General features: G+C 41.7%; 1 protein-coding gene across 6 annotated transcripts in view; it reads left to right on the top strand.

Annotated features, from left to right (window-relative positions):
* Positions 1–3,003: 3,003 nt before the first annotated feature.
* Positions 3,004–13,539, top strand: part of LOC311140773 (uncharacterized protein) — a 59,102-nt gene continuing 48,566 nt past the window's right edge. For all 6 annotated transcript variants that reach the window (XM_084175992.1, XM_084175991.1, XM_084175990.1 and 3 more), the window contains exon 1: positions 3,004–3,273. The gene's annotated coding sequence lies outside the window, so the exon portion shown is untranslated. The remainder of the gene's footprint in view (positions 3,274–13,539) is intronic.

Below are 13,539 nucleotides of genomic sequence, written 5' to 3'. Positions count from 1 at the left end.
AATAACTAAAGAACAGCAGTAAAATAAAATAACAGTAGGGAGGCTATATACAGGGGGGTACCGGTGCAGAGTCAATGTGCTGGGGCACCGGCTAGTCGAGGTAATTGAGGTAATATGTACATGTGGGTAGAGTCAAAGTGATTATGCATAAATAATAAACAGAGTAACAGCAGCGTAAAAGAGGGGGGTGGGGGTGGGGGGGCAGTGCAAATAGTCAGGGTAGCAATGATTAGCTGTTCAGGAGTCTTATGGCTTAGGGGTAGAAGCTGTTGAGAAGCCTTTTGGAACTAGACTTGGCGCTCTGGTACCGCTTGCCGTGCGGTAGCAGAGAGAACAGTCTATGACTAGGGTGGCTGGAGTCTTTGACAATTTTGAGGGCCTTCCTCTGACACTGCCTGGTATAGAGGTCCTTAATGGCAGGAAGCTTGGTCCCACTGATGTACTGGGCCGTACGCACTACCCTCTGTAGTGCCTTGCGGTCGGAGGCCGAGCAGTTGCCATACCAGGCGGTGATGCAACCAGTTAGGATGCTCTCGATGGTGCAGCTGTATAACTTTTTGAGGATCTGAGGACCCATGCCAAATCTTTTCAGTCTCCTGAGGGGGAATAGGCTTTGTTGTGCCCTCTTCACGACTGTCTTGGTGTGTTTGGACTATGATAGTTCGTTGGTGATAAACTTGAGTTTACCACAGACGTTATCCAAAAACCCTCCAAAAATCCCCCATTAATTTCCCCATAGGCTTTAGCCAACGAGCCATTGTGGAGGTATTGCCTACAAAAAGACGCCATTACTATCGCTCTCTATAGAGTACCACAGTATGAGTCATAATACCCATAATACCTAGAGGTCAAACAGGGAAATGGTTCCCATAGGAGATTTTAGAAACACTTAAAATAAGGCCTGTGTTTTGTGTAGGCTTACCCTGGTGTGACGTTTTGATAACAGTGTAAATCTCTCTAGGACAAGGTGACTTTTATCAATATATTCGCCTGTATTTACCCCCCCAAAATTAAATGCTAATTAACTGCTAATGTGGCTATCATAAAGACCTACAAATGCCATGATGATCTGGACGAGACTGCCGAATTGAGACAAAATATAAAAATCTCTGGATTAACTAATGTTAGCTAAATGTAGTAATTAATAAATGGTCTAAATCTCTTTCAATTCGGTGAACTGTCTTGTGCAAGTTTGAAGTTGACACAATACCTGTTAGCAAAAGTGTCAGCTAGAGATGACTTGCAGGACCTTGCAGATATTTGTAGTCTTGCATGATGTCTACGTTGATGCTAATTAGCATTTTAGAATCTGAGAGTAAATAGAGCTGAATATACTGATAAAAGTCAACTTGTCCGAGAGAGATTTACATGGTTACAAAAACGTCACGCCAGGGTAAGCCTACACGAAACACAGCCCTTATTTTAAGTGTTTCTAAAATCCCCTATGGGAAAAATGAATGGTGGAAAAACGATTGGAACCATTTTGACCTCTAGGTTTTATGGGTATTATGACTGTGCGGCTCAATAGACAGGCTGTAGAATCAGCATTCACAATTTTACATTCCCAACATTATAATATTACTCACGCTGGAGTCAATGGGAGGAACCGCCCCTTTCACCATTATCATGTTGAGCAGGGGAGAATCGCCCTTGTGTTGGGTAGATTAGCTTCTAAACTGACCAGCCCTCTTGGAGCACACACACACACACAAACACACACACGCACACACACACACAAACACACACACGCACACACATGCAGATAAGAGCAACCGTCATGACACACACACTCTCTCACTGTGCTGAAAAACAAGTGAGAGAGGTTTATCTTCTCTAATGAGGGCTTTTGAAAAAGGTCACTCACTGTATGACATCTTTCCTGTTAGTATAAGAAAAAACAACTAATGTAGCCTATACTGGACACCTCTGAAAACTCATATTAGAAAATGTTAATCTTATTTTATGAAATGTATAAGAGTTATCAACAGTTGATAATATATGTGCATACATGTATATGCTATGCATATTACTAGTAGTATATTTCTCATTTATGGCATTCTCAACGAGTTGTGGAAAATAAGAATCTTACTCAGATAATTCATAGAGAAAGCGAGAAAGTTTAGGACAAAAGCAGATGGAGGGGAAAGAAAGCATTTATGTTGTCAGATGGGGAAAAGATTGCGTTTATGTGGTCAGACGGGGAAAATATAGCATTTAAGGGGTCACTCAGGTCAGATTAAATACCATATACTATGGTGCCCAATCCACGCAGATAGGCTATGTCATTGTGTTATTTTTGTACCAAGAGAATGCGCCAGGAATGGCCACTGGGTCTTAGTAGTAAAATTGGGACAGATGCTCAGACAGCACAGCTGTTTAAATTAAATGTCCCTAAAGCTGCTTCATGCTCAGTCAGGGGTGAATGAACTGTGCTTAGTGCTCACTGCTTTACCCACAGAGACAGGGCTTTCAAATGCAGCCATCTTTGAGGAGTGCGTCTGACAAGTCTGACTGTCATACATTTATCATCATATTTATTGTGAATTAAAAAAGTTAAACGTTTTATTTTAGATTAATAAACTAGCCTTATTACGAAGGTTAAAAGATACGAGGGTAACAGCATCCAGGTTAATTCCGTTTCAAGTAAAAAAGTATTGTCTCCCCCTTGACATGCAGATTCGTGCAAGTGTGTTATATCCCTTGTACCCAGTGGGATTAAAAGTGCAGATCCCACAACAGAGAGAGAAGTAACGCTGGCACAAGGCCCAGCTGAACAAAGCGTTCTTTGACCACACATTCCAAACATGTTATGCACTTCACTGCATACACCTGATGGCACGGAGGTCAGGCAAATATTAGCCCAGCATTGACAAGAAGAGCTACCTGCTCCAATGCTGCCATCCAGCAACATTAGGGTACCATCTCTTTTATTTCTCCTCAATTTAGAGCGCATATCATCTACTATCACTCAAAATGTGGTTTCTATTGGAGTGAGCACCTGACCTAGTCCGGAGGGGTATCCCCACCCACCCCACACTGCCTGCGCGCAGCAGAGACGTACTTCGTCATTGAAAGACGCGTCACTAGAATACTCGGATCAATATGCTGTAACTTCTGAAGGCGTGCAGCAGAGACGTACTTCGTCATTGAAAGACGCGTCACTAGAATACTCGGATCAATATGCTGTAACTTCTGAAGGCGTCGGGAAACACTTGAATTATGTTGGCGGAATAATACCAGGAAGAAAACAGGAAGAAACATCTCACCTCTCAGGTAATAAAAAACGAATAGTGCTTTGTTAGGGATACATCGAAAGTCTAATATAATCTAATATAATCTAATATAGAATGCAAACGTCAGTTTCTTTTTTTGCGCAGCAGTCAGTTCAGTTCGTTTGAAATTCAAATTGCGCCGTGTTTCTGGGAATAGGGGGGATTAGACTATGTCAAACGACAGTGATATTGCAGTTTATTTTCTAACTGAAAGTAATGAAAATGACAAATATATGGGTATTAAACGTATAAATGATCGAATGCAAACGAATGCTATTCCCATCCCACGAATGGTGGACTGCTGTTCTGGGATTTTTATTCGTTTGGACTAATCTTGTTTGACATCTAGCCTATAACCCCCTATAGAGACATCAACAATGTTAAAAATTGGTGTAATAATCGGTGTTCAAACGTGTCATCGGTGGGCTACAATTGGAATGGTGTCTGACTACTCAGCCGTTTAGTCAAAATAACTCGTTTTGCTTCACAACCAGCGGTGCAATTGATCCAAATATAGGCCTAGACTTTATGTTTATATTCAACTATGTATTATTTCAATAATAGCTATTCCAAATAAGACTTGCCTCTTTGAGATCCGAATTTTGCTTTACAAGCCTATTTCAGCATCGATGTTGAACAGGTGTTTCTGAGCCTGCCTATAGCCTACCACAGAAAGCCAGCCTTTGCTCATGGCCTTGTCAAGACAGTCCACTTGCTTATATTTGGAATACCTCAGTTTAATAAAATAATAACTGTTATTTTTGTTATTTAATATTTTTGCAGAATTATATTAGGCTATTTGATTTTTTTTTAATGATAGTATGGGCCTCTTTGATGTGTCTGTATTTTTTACTGTACCCAGAGTCCAGTACCCATCCGTCAGTGTCTCCTGATTACCTCTGGCTCACTAAGCCAGACTTTATTTCTCGAAATTTTTACAATTTAATTAAAAATGAAAACCTGAAATGGCTTGAGTCAATAACTATTCAACCACTTTGTTATGGTAAGCCTAAATAAGTTCATGAGTAAAAATTAGCTTAGCATTGACTCAATAATTGTGCAATAATAGTGTTTAACATTATTTTTGAATGACTATCTCTCTGTACCCCACACATACAATTATCTGTAAGGTCCCTCAGTCGAGCAGTGAATTTCAAACACAGATTCAACCACAAAGACCAGGGAGGTTTTCCAACGCCTCGCAAAGAAGGTCACCTATTGGTAGATGAATAAAAAAAAACAGACATTAAATATCCCTTTGGGCATGGTGAAGTTATTAATTACACTTTGGATGGTGTAGCAATACACCCAGTCACTACAAAGATACAGGCGTCCTTCCTAACTCAGTTGCCGGAGAGGAAGGAAACCGCTCAGGGATTTCACCATGTGGCCAATGGTGACTTTAAAACAGTTTAATGGCTATGATAGGAGAAAACTGAGGATGGATCTACAACATTGTAGTTACTCCACAATACTAACCTAATTTACAGAGTGATAAGAAAGAAGCATGTACAGAATATAAATATTCCAAAATGTGCATCCTGTTTGCAACAAGGCACTAAGGTAATACTGCAAAAAAAATGTGGCAAAGGAATTAACTTTTCTCTCCTGAATACAAAGTGTTATGTTTGGGGCAAATCCAATACATCACATTACTGAGTACCACTCTCCATATTTTCAAGCATAGTTGTGGCTGCATCATGTTATGGGTATGCTTGTAATCGTTAAGGACTGGGTAGTTTTTCAGGATAAAAAATAAACGAAATGTAGCTAAGCACAGGAAAAATCCTAGAGGAAAACCTGGTTGTCTGTTTTCCACCAGACACTGGGAGATGAATTCACCTTTCAGCAGGACAATAATCCAAGGCCAAATTTACACTGGAGTGGCTTACCAAGAAGACAGTGAATGTTCCGAGTTACAGTTTTGACTTAAATCTGCGTGAAAATCTATGGCAAGACCTGGAAATGGTTGTCTAGCAATGATCAACAACCAATTTGACAGAGCTTGAAGAATTTTGAAAAGAATAATGGGCAAATGTTGCACAATTCCAGTGTGGAAAGCTCTTAGAGACTTACCCAGAAAGACTCACAGCTGTAATTGCTGGCAAAGGTGACTCTAACATGTATTGACTCAGGGGGTTGAATACTTATCAATCAAGATATATTAGTGTTTTCTTTTTCATGATTTGTTTTTACAAATGTCCGAATTTTTCTTCCACTTTGACATTACAGAGGATTTTGTCTAGATCATTGACAAAAAAATGACAATTATATACATTTTAATCCCGCTTTGTAACACAACAAAATGTGAAAAAAATCAAGGGGTGTGAGCACTTTCTGAAGGCACTGTAGTTTCACAGAGAAAGATGACCAATACAAACTATGCAAAGCAATATGGTCAGTTTTGTAACATTATATGTATTTCATAGAATTCGTGGGGAAGGAGTGAAATACAGCCGAATACATCCCAAATGGTACCTTATGCCCTATATAGTCACTACTTTGGACCAGGGCCCATAGCTCTGGTCAGAATTAGTGTACAGGGAATAGGGAGTCATAATCTATATATTTCAACCCTTCCTGATCTATTTCACTGATGTGATTCCTTTCTCTCTCTCGTCTGGATTGAATCCCCTGCACCTCATCCTGTCTGGGATGTCTCCTGTGTTTCCCTGCTGATGTTTGGTGAGTATCCAATTCTATTTCAGTGCTGCTAAAAGCTGCTCTTTAGAATAATTGAAGTAGGCTGTTTCATGTGATTCTTTGACATCATGTGCTAAATGTTTTACTTGTAGGCAGACAGGAACATGACTGAAGGGCCTGTATTTTGGTCTATGGGAGTCAGAATACAGTATCCCCTTGTTTGAATATTTGAGCTCTAATATTTGCATTCTCAATGTCTCATAATGATAATTCTACTCCAAAATCACATCTAATCACACCAAGCATAGAGCTACAGATGTAGATCTTAATTTGAGCCAGTTTGCTACAACTAGAGTCCTGCAGCAACAAGACATTTTAGAGGTTGATACATTTTTCGTAAGAGAAAATTAAGTCTGAAATTTCAAAGTGGAAATTACAAACTTCAGAAGCGTTTTTAAACCTCAAATACACTACAAGTTTGAAATGTCCTGTTCTACTGCAACAGGCTGATCAAATTAAGATCCTACATCTGTACTAGAACTACTATCCATATGACCAAAACCATCTAAACTAGTTTTTTGGGGGGTTAGGAAATGAGTCAGCTGATGTGATGTGTGAGTATGTCTTCTGGCCTGCCTGCGCTTTGGTGCTGCTCACCCAGGCTGTAGTAGGGAGTGGTGGCATCACGTCTGGCTGAGACCCTTCTGGCGTCTTTATCTCTCCCAAACACTTGCCGTCCCAACATGCATTGCGGCATCGTGGCGTAATGGAAAAAGTGTTCCCCTCTATGGGTTTCCCCTATGACTCTCAAGTGGTGCTGTTGGAACGCAATGTGCTAGCATTTTGGCCTTTATCTAGCTTGAATTTCATCTAAATAACTGTGTGTTGTAGAGTAGTAATAACTATCACACATGACTGACCAGTACATAACCCTGCAACGGAGCATTTCTGCTGAAGAAGGCCAACACCACTTTCAAAGACAATCCTGTCAGGAATACTTTATATGGGGAAGCTTTCTTTATGCGGAGGCTGAGCCAAGAACTGTAGTTGTCTCTTCAGCCAACAGGTGGAAGCACAAACTCAGGGGTGATTCTACTGCCACAGACATTTTACATTTACATTTTAGTCATTTAGCAGACGCTCTTATCCAGAGCGACTTACAGTTAGTGAGTGCATACATTATAAAAAAAATTATAATAATCATACTGGCCCCCCGTGGGAATTGAACGCCATGCTCTACCAACTGAGCTACATCCCTGCCGGCCATTCCCTCCCCTACCCTGGACGACGCTGGGCCAATTGTGCGCCGCCCCATGGGTCTCCCCGTCGCGGCCGGCTACGACAGAGCCTGGATTCGAACTAGTGGCACAGCTACCTTAGACCACTGTGCAACACAGAAGAACTATACTATATGTATTAATTAAAGAAATAACTGTTATAATGTCTGGATTCAAACCAGGATCTCTAGTGGCACTGCGATGTAGTGCCTTAGACCACTGCGCCACTCGGGAGACTGAACACTGGATACTGTAAGAACATGAACAGATACTTTAAAAAAGAAAGGCTGTGGTGCACAATGCCTATAAAGTGGAACAAGCTGTTTCATAATAGATGGAGCAATGCCTTGACACAGGCCCGTGTCTTTGACTGCTGAATCTGAGAGCGTGCATCATCACCAAGGTTTTAGAAACCCTCTGATCTCAGTGATGCAGACAGGGCAGGCGTTCTCATTGGCGTAGCTATTTTCACAGTCATCTCACTCGTCAGTATTAAATGTTTAGCTCTGTAAGGAAACCTCGGGTGCGTTCAGTGGGTGTGAAACGGGAGAACTTACTGAAACAGAGCAGATACTACCTGAGCTTGTTCAATAACAAAAAAGAAATTTTCCCCTTCAAAACGTTTTCTCTCATTGGTTCCTACTGAACATGATGACCCTGATGTTGTGCAACTAGACTAGCACGTCTCCCTGGAGCATCCAAACTGGGCATGAGCGGGGATGGGCAACACGGCTACTGCTCCTACAGAATGCTATCTACTGGGAGAATACTGCAGAAACATGGAAAATTACTGCTTCATAAATACTTGATACCATAATGGTGCACTATGAATATTAATGTGTGGTTAGCCTACCATCCATCCATGCCCTTAGTGCTTTCTAGAGCTTAGATCTCCAACCACAAACTAGGTCCCCTAAACCATGCTACAGACAGTACTATATTTGCCGACTGGCATTATTTTATTAATACCAGATGTTCACAGCTGCAAATATTGTTGTACATATTATAGATATATTGTGTGATGCAGAACAAGGTGTTAGATGTCTCTACCCATGATGCAGTAGCTAACAGAACAGAGGAAGGAAGGAAGGAAGGAAGGAAGGAAGGAAGGAAGGAAGGAAGGAAGGAAGGAAGGAAGGAAGGAAGGAAGGAAGGAAGGAAGGAAGGAAGGAAGGAAGGAAGGAAGGAAGGAAGGAACGGGAGAAGAGGGGAGAGAGAGAGAGAGAGAGAGAGAGAGAGAGAGAGAGAGAGAGAGAGAGAGAGAGAGAGAGAGAGAGAGAGAGAGAGAGAGAGAGAGAGAGAGAGAGAGAGAGAGAGAGAGAGAGAAATAAACACACTCCATGTGTCCAACTAAAGTGTGTGCGTGTGCGAGAGTGTGTTGCTGACTTTCTTAGAGTGAGAGGTTTTGTGTCTTGGCTGTCTGTGTCTGTCTGTGTCTGTCTGTGTGGATACAGTCTGTCAGAGTCTCTGGGGAGGGTGCATCTGTGAGTGGTGCCTCCCCTCTCCCCCTCTCCTCATCTCTCTGGGGTCCAGCCCAGCACCTGCTCCCTGCATTAGGGAGAGAGGAGGGGAGGGGTTTCTAGGCAACTGGAGGGCGGAGGGAGGGGTGTGTGTAGTAAAACACACCTATCTGTCTGTCTACATTCCTTCTGCCCTTGTCTACGTGGGTCTTCTGTCATGTTGTGACCATGTACAGTAGTTATTTTGGATTATAATGTTACAGATAGTACGACATCAGAGTCAAAAAGAACAATATTCTTGTATACTGTAACCGTATATAAATCAGAGGATTGCCAATGCAATTTCAACATTCCCCCTTGTTTTTCGAGCTCTACTCTTGAGGTCAGTAACGATGTTATAATGATAGATACATCAATATTTCTAAAGATTTGCCTCGTATTTGGTAAATCTCAATACTGTAAAAACAGGAACAGACCTGTAGTATTTCCAGATGCCATGGCCCAGTTTGACACTCGTCTGTGATCTCATGCCACATGAAGTTGGTCTGGAGAGACAAAGGTGACAGTGACTAACCCTGTACACTAACCCTGTACAACCCTGTACCCTAACCCTGTACCCTGTACTCTTTCCCTCTCTGGGTTGTTTGGAGAATAATGAACCCCACTACCCCCTCCCACTCCCCTTGCCCCCCCAGCCCCGGCCTCCCCCTGCCTCCCCAACCCCCGGCCTCTCCATGAGCCGTATGGCACTAATGGGGTCAGGCAGATGGGTGGGGACCATGTCATCCCCAATAAAGAGAGCCTGTGTGTGTGTAGCAGGGGGCACTATATAAAATGAGCAGTGCTGGCCCATTACACTTTCAAATGGGGAGCCCCTTCTGAGGATTGGTTGGAGGCACATCCTACATGTCTCTATCTCACACAGCATGGTAGCCTACAGCAGAGGCAGTTCTAGGGGGCGACTCCCTCACACTCTGCCCTACGAAAGCGAAGTGCTGGGGCGCTGCCTGAAAAGGGCTTGGATGGAGGGTTGTGTAGTGTAGACCAGTTCTCCTGATGCTTCTCTATCTGCCTCCTTCCTGTGCTTAATGACACAGCATTAAGCTAGGACGGCTCATTCATTGGCCAGCCCTGCCTGGTGGGTGGATGATGGATACATGTGCTGCTGTGGATGAATTTGGTAGTGTAATTGATTGACAAAAATTTAAATGAGGTGTTAGGTGATTAATTGATTTGATTTGATTTAATTGAGAAGTGAGTGACTGGGAGGACAGGGAGGAAACTGCTGATGAATTACTGCTATAGGCCTGTAGGCTATTCATTATATGGTGTTACAATTAATAGTTGTACATGAATGGTAAATAACTGTATGAGTGATGGAGACCAGCTCTCGAATTTGCATTTTTGTTTTTTTTGTTTTTTGGGCGATACTATGAAAAATATTTTTTTTATGTTTAGGCTCTAAGGCTATATTTCAATCGTCTATAGTTCTAAAGTTTAGTTGTTACGTGCACAGGATACAGCAGGTGTAAAACAGTAAATGCTTAATTGCGAGCTCTTTCCCAACAATGCAGTAATAAAATAGATAAGAAAAACCCGAGAAATAGAATAGCTGTGTAGGCTTATTGTTTCAGCGCTTCACCCTGTAATAGGTGTTGGACCAAGCTCTCGGGATCATTTCACAGAATTTGGTGATTAATTATGAAGCGGACAATTCAAACATCGTTTATCGAAATGGACCATAGGGTTCTTATCACAGGTTCAACATCTCCCCCACTTCCCATTGGTTAATTTAGAATTTAGCCGTGTTCAATTGGTGCATAGGGTTAACAAAATCCTATACTTCAGTATGGTGACTCCACCCCTTTACTAGCGCGGATAAGCATCTACAACACAACAAAGCATGCGTCCGGCTTCTGCAACATTGTAATTTCACTGGATGTACGGAATATACGGTTGCGTTGGATTGAACTAGTTATAGTTCTTCATTGATGGTATTTCTATTTTAGGTAAGCGCACGTTTGAATGTATTTCTGGCGGCTGATAGGATTTAGAGTTGGTGTTTATTTGTTTTCTACATTCGGCGCCATTTTCATACTAAGATGATTTAAATGCCTATGCTATATGTATCGCGGTGTAGCTGACGCGCACAGTGGTAAAAATCAAACTTTTAATAAATCAATGATTTGGAAAAGTTGAAGGAGATCTGTGTTTGGACTACCTCCAAATTCCAATCTCTTCAGTGAAAAACAAGTGCATGAAGTGAATGAATGACCATGATGATTAGAATGGGCACGCCAGGGTATTTAATTTGCCTGAACGCTTCACTGCTCGAGGATATTTTATCCGAATCGTGTGGCATTTGTTTGTGGCCCAATGAATGTGAAATAAATAATTCGACCTAATTCAGCATTTTTCTTACAATAATTGAATACAATTTCCCAACATTTTAGATGGCTATTTGTAGTGCAGTGTTTTTGATTAAAATCAGGACAATGAGGACATTATTAATTTATTCGATTATTACAATATTACAAACACTTCTGGGTCCTTTTTTCATTTAGTTTTCTTTAGCAAGATGGAGTGATCTACGACTGTATGTTAACTGTGTTCAATAGTAATTCATCCCATTGGCCATCACTAGCCTACTATCAATCTCTTGATGAGAAGTTAAATGGCTTTTGTGTGTGCAGATATTCAACACAAAAACATGGGCAGGAATACATATATAAACCCACAAGCAGTCCTTGCCATGCTGATAATCATGCCACCTTACCATTGCACTTGACATAACTTTGTACAAAAATCTCAGACTAAAGACTTTGAAACTTTCCTCCATTTTCCCTGTAGTTGTAAAAGAGTGTGCCTGGCCTTGTTGCTAAAATTACAAGAAAAGACTAGTAGGCTTATTCTGTGTCTAGGAAAATGTCCCATATCCTTAGTGTCTTTTGTTTTAACACAGTAGCCAATGGACCACCATCCATCTTGTTCTTCTATGTGTGCTCTGCCAGCAATCGTCTTTAAGAACACAACTATTACTAAGAAGACCTCCGCTCTGCTCTGTTATCCTTCATGATGTCAGTTATTTGAGCTGCTTTTGGTTTGACATGATTCACTCTTTTGCGTGTTACGTATAAATCCATCTCTGCAGGAGCCAGGAGGCTAGCCTGAGTACAGTAGTGTGTCTGCTGCTGCTGCTGCCTGTAACACACTTAAGGGGGACTCATCCAGTAAGCCCCTCCTCCATTGATACTGCTGGGATATATATAGCAAGATGATCTGTTATGAAGGGATGAAAACATAATGTGGGAGGGGCAAGAGAGCACTGAGAGAGACCTGAAAAAGAGAGAGAGAGAGAGAGAGAGAGAGAGAGAGAGAGTGTGTGTATTAGTGAGCGTGGACTGGTGAAGGAGAAAGAGTGATGTTGCATTAGTTTAGTGTTGTTGTTTGCCAAGTAGGGTTGGGCGGTATCCAGATTTTCATATCGTCATACCGTCCTTCTCTCATCCCAGGATTTAGGGTATTACCGGCTTAGTACACAAGGGGGTGCCAGAAAAAGCCAATTGGGCGTCCATTACCAGAATGCTAACAAAATTAGCACAAGTAATAGAGAATTTCCATGGAGGCTGCTAGCGAAATATGCTAACGAGCGCAAACGAAAATAAATAAATTGCAAAGGCAGGCAATCCAGCTCATAAAGTTATACATATATAGGTAGGCGCTACCGAATGTCATTTTTGGTGAGTTTGGACATTTACAAGATAATAATAATAATAATAATATGCCATTTAGCAGACGCTTTTATCCAAAGCGACTTACAGTCATGCGTGCATACATTTTTGTGTATGGGTGGTCCCGGGGATCGAACCCACTACCTTGGCGTTACAAGCGCCGTGCTCTACCAGCTGAGCTACAGAGGACCACGATAATGTGAACGAGAAACATTGTGCAAATGAACACAGTTTTGATGCATGCTTGTCTGTAGGAAGAACAGTACTGGCTCTGGAGCAGCATGTGTAGGCTACACGCTCTGTCTGTGTGGAGTCTGGAGTCACTAGGGCAACGGGCCTGCCTGCTCTGCTCAGAGAAGAGGGGAGAGGAGCAGACTTGGCCAAGAACGGAAAAGGAGAAAAACGCAAGGAAATCAAAAGATAGCAGTGGCAGCTGTACAGAACTCATCCAAACGGCTTGGAAACGAACACAATATGATGCCCCGTGACATTATTAATTCAGCCACTTACTTAGATAATTAGCAAGTTAAATTTACGGGTCGCGTTAACGCAGAATTCTTCGTTTTCACACAGGAAAAATAGATAAAACGCATAAGAAATAACTTTCAGTTTTGTAAACGCATATCTAAAATGCTTCTAATTGTAATTTCTACTCGGCATCAGACTAATGTTGTGCTTCAGTTGCACTTCTCCACTCGGATGAGAATTCACCAACGGGCATGCTATAAGCAGACAGCGCTCTGACTGATGTCTAGCTACGTTTCTCAGGTACTTTTTTCGGTGTAGCCAGCCTACTTTTCTCTGGTAAAATGCAAGATGAACTTTAAGTAAAACATTAGGAAATGTAGCTGGCTACATTCTATGACAAACATTAGAAATATGATGGCCATGCATTGTTTTTGCAAAAAAAGACCTTGCTTTTTCATTGTAAGCTCATTTACTTGTGTGGCTGCCAGCCAAATAGCATTGCACTTCTGTTGTCATCTGATGAAAATGATGCTATTTTCTGCCGAATGTGTTGCACTAATGTATTTTCTGTGAAGGGAAACTATAGTTGCACATCCCTGATCACTCTAGTGAAGCAAAATAACACTTAACTTTCAATATAAAACACGACCCCTGTCAATACACAGCTGGACTCACCTGCTCCCGCTTT

This window comes from Coregonus lavaretus (genome assembly GCF_964263955.1).
Source record: "Coregonus lavaretus genome assembly, chromosome: 13".
Lineage (NCBI taxonomy): Eukaryota > Metazoa > Chordata > Actinopteri > Salmoniformes > Salmonidae > Coregonus > Coregonus lavaretus.
This window is presented reverse-complemented; position numbering and strand designations above follow the sequence as displayed.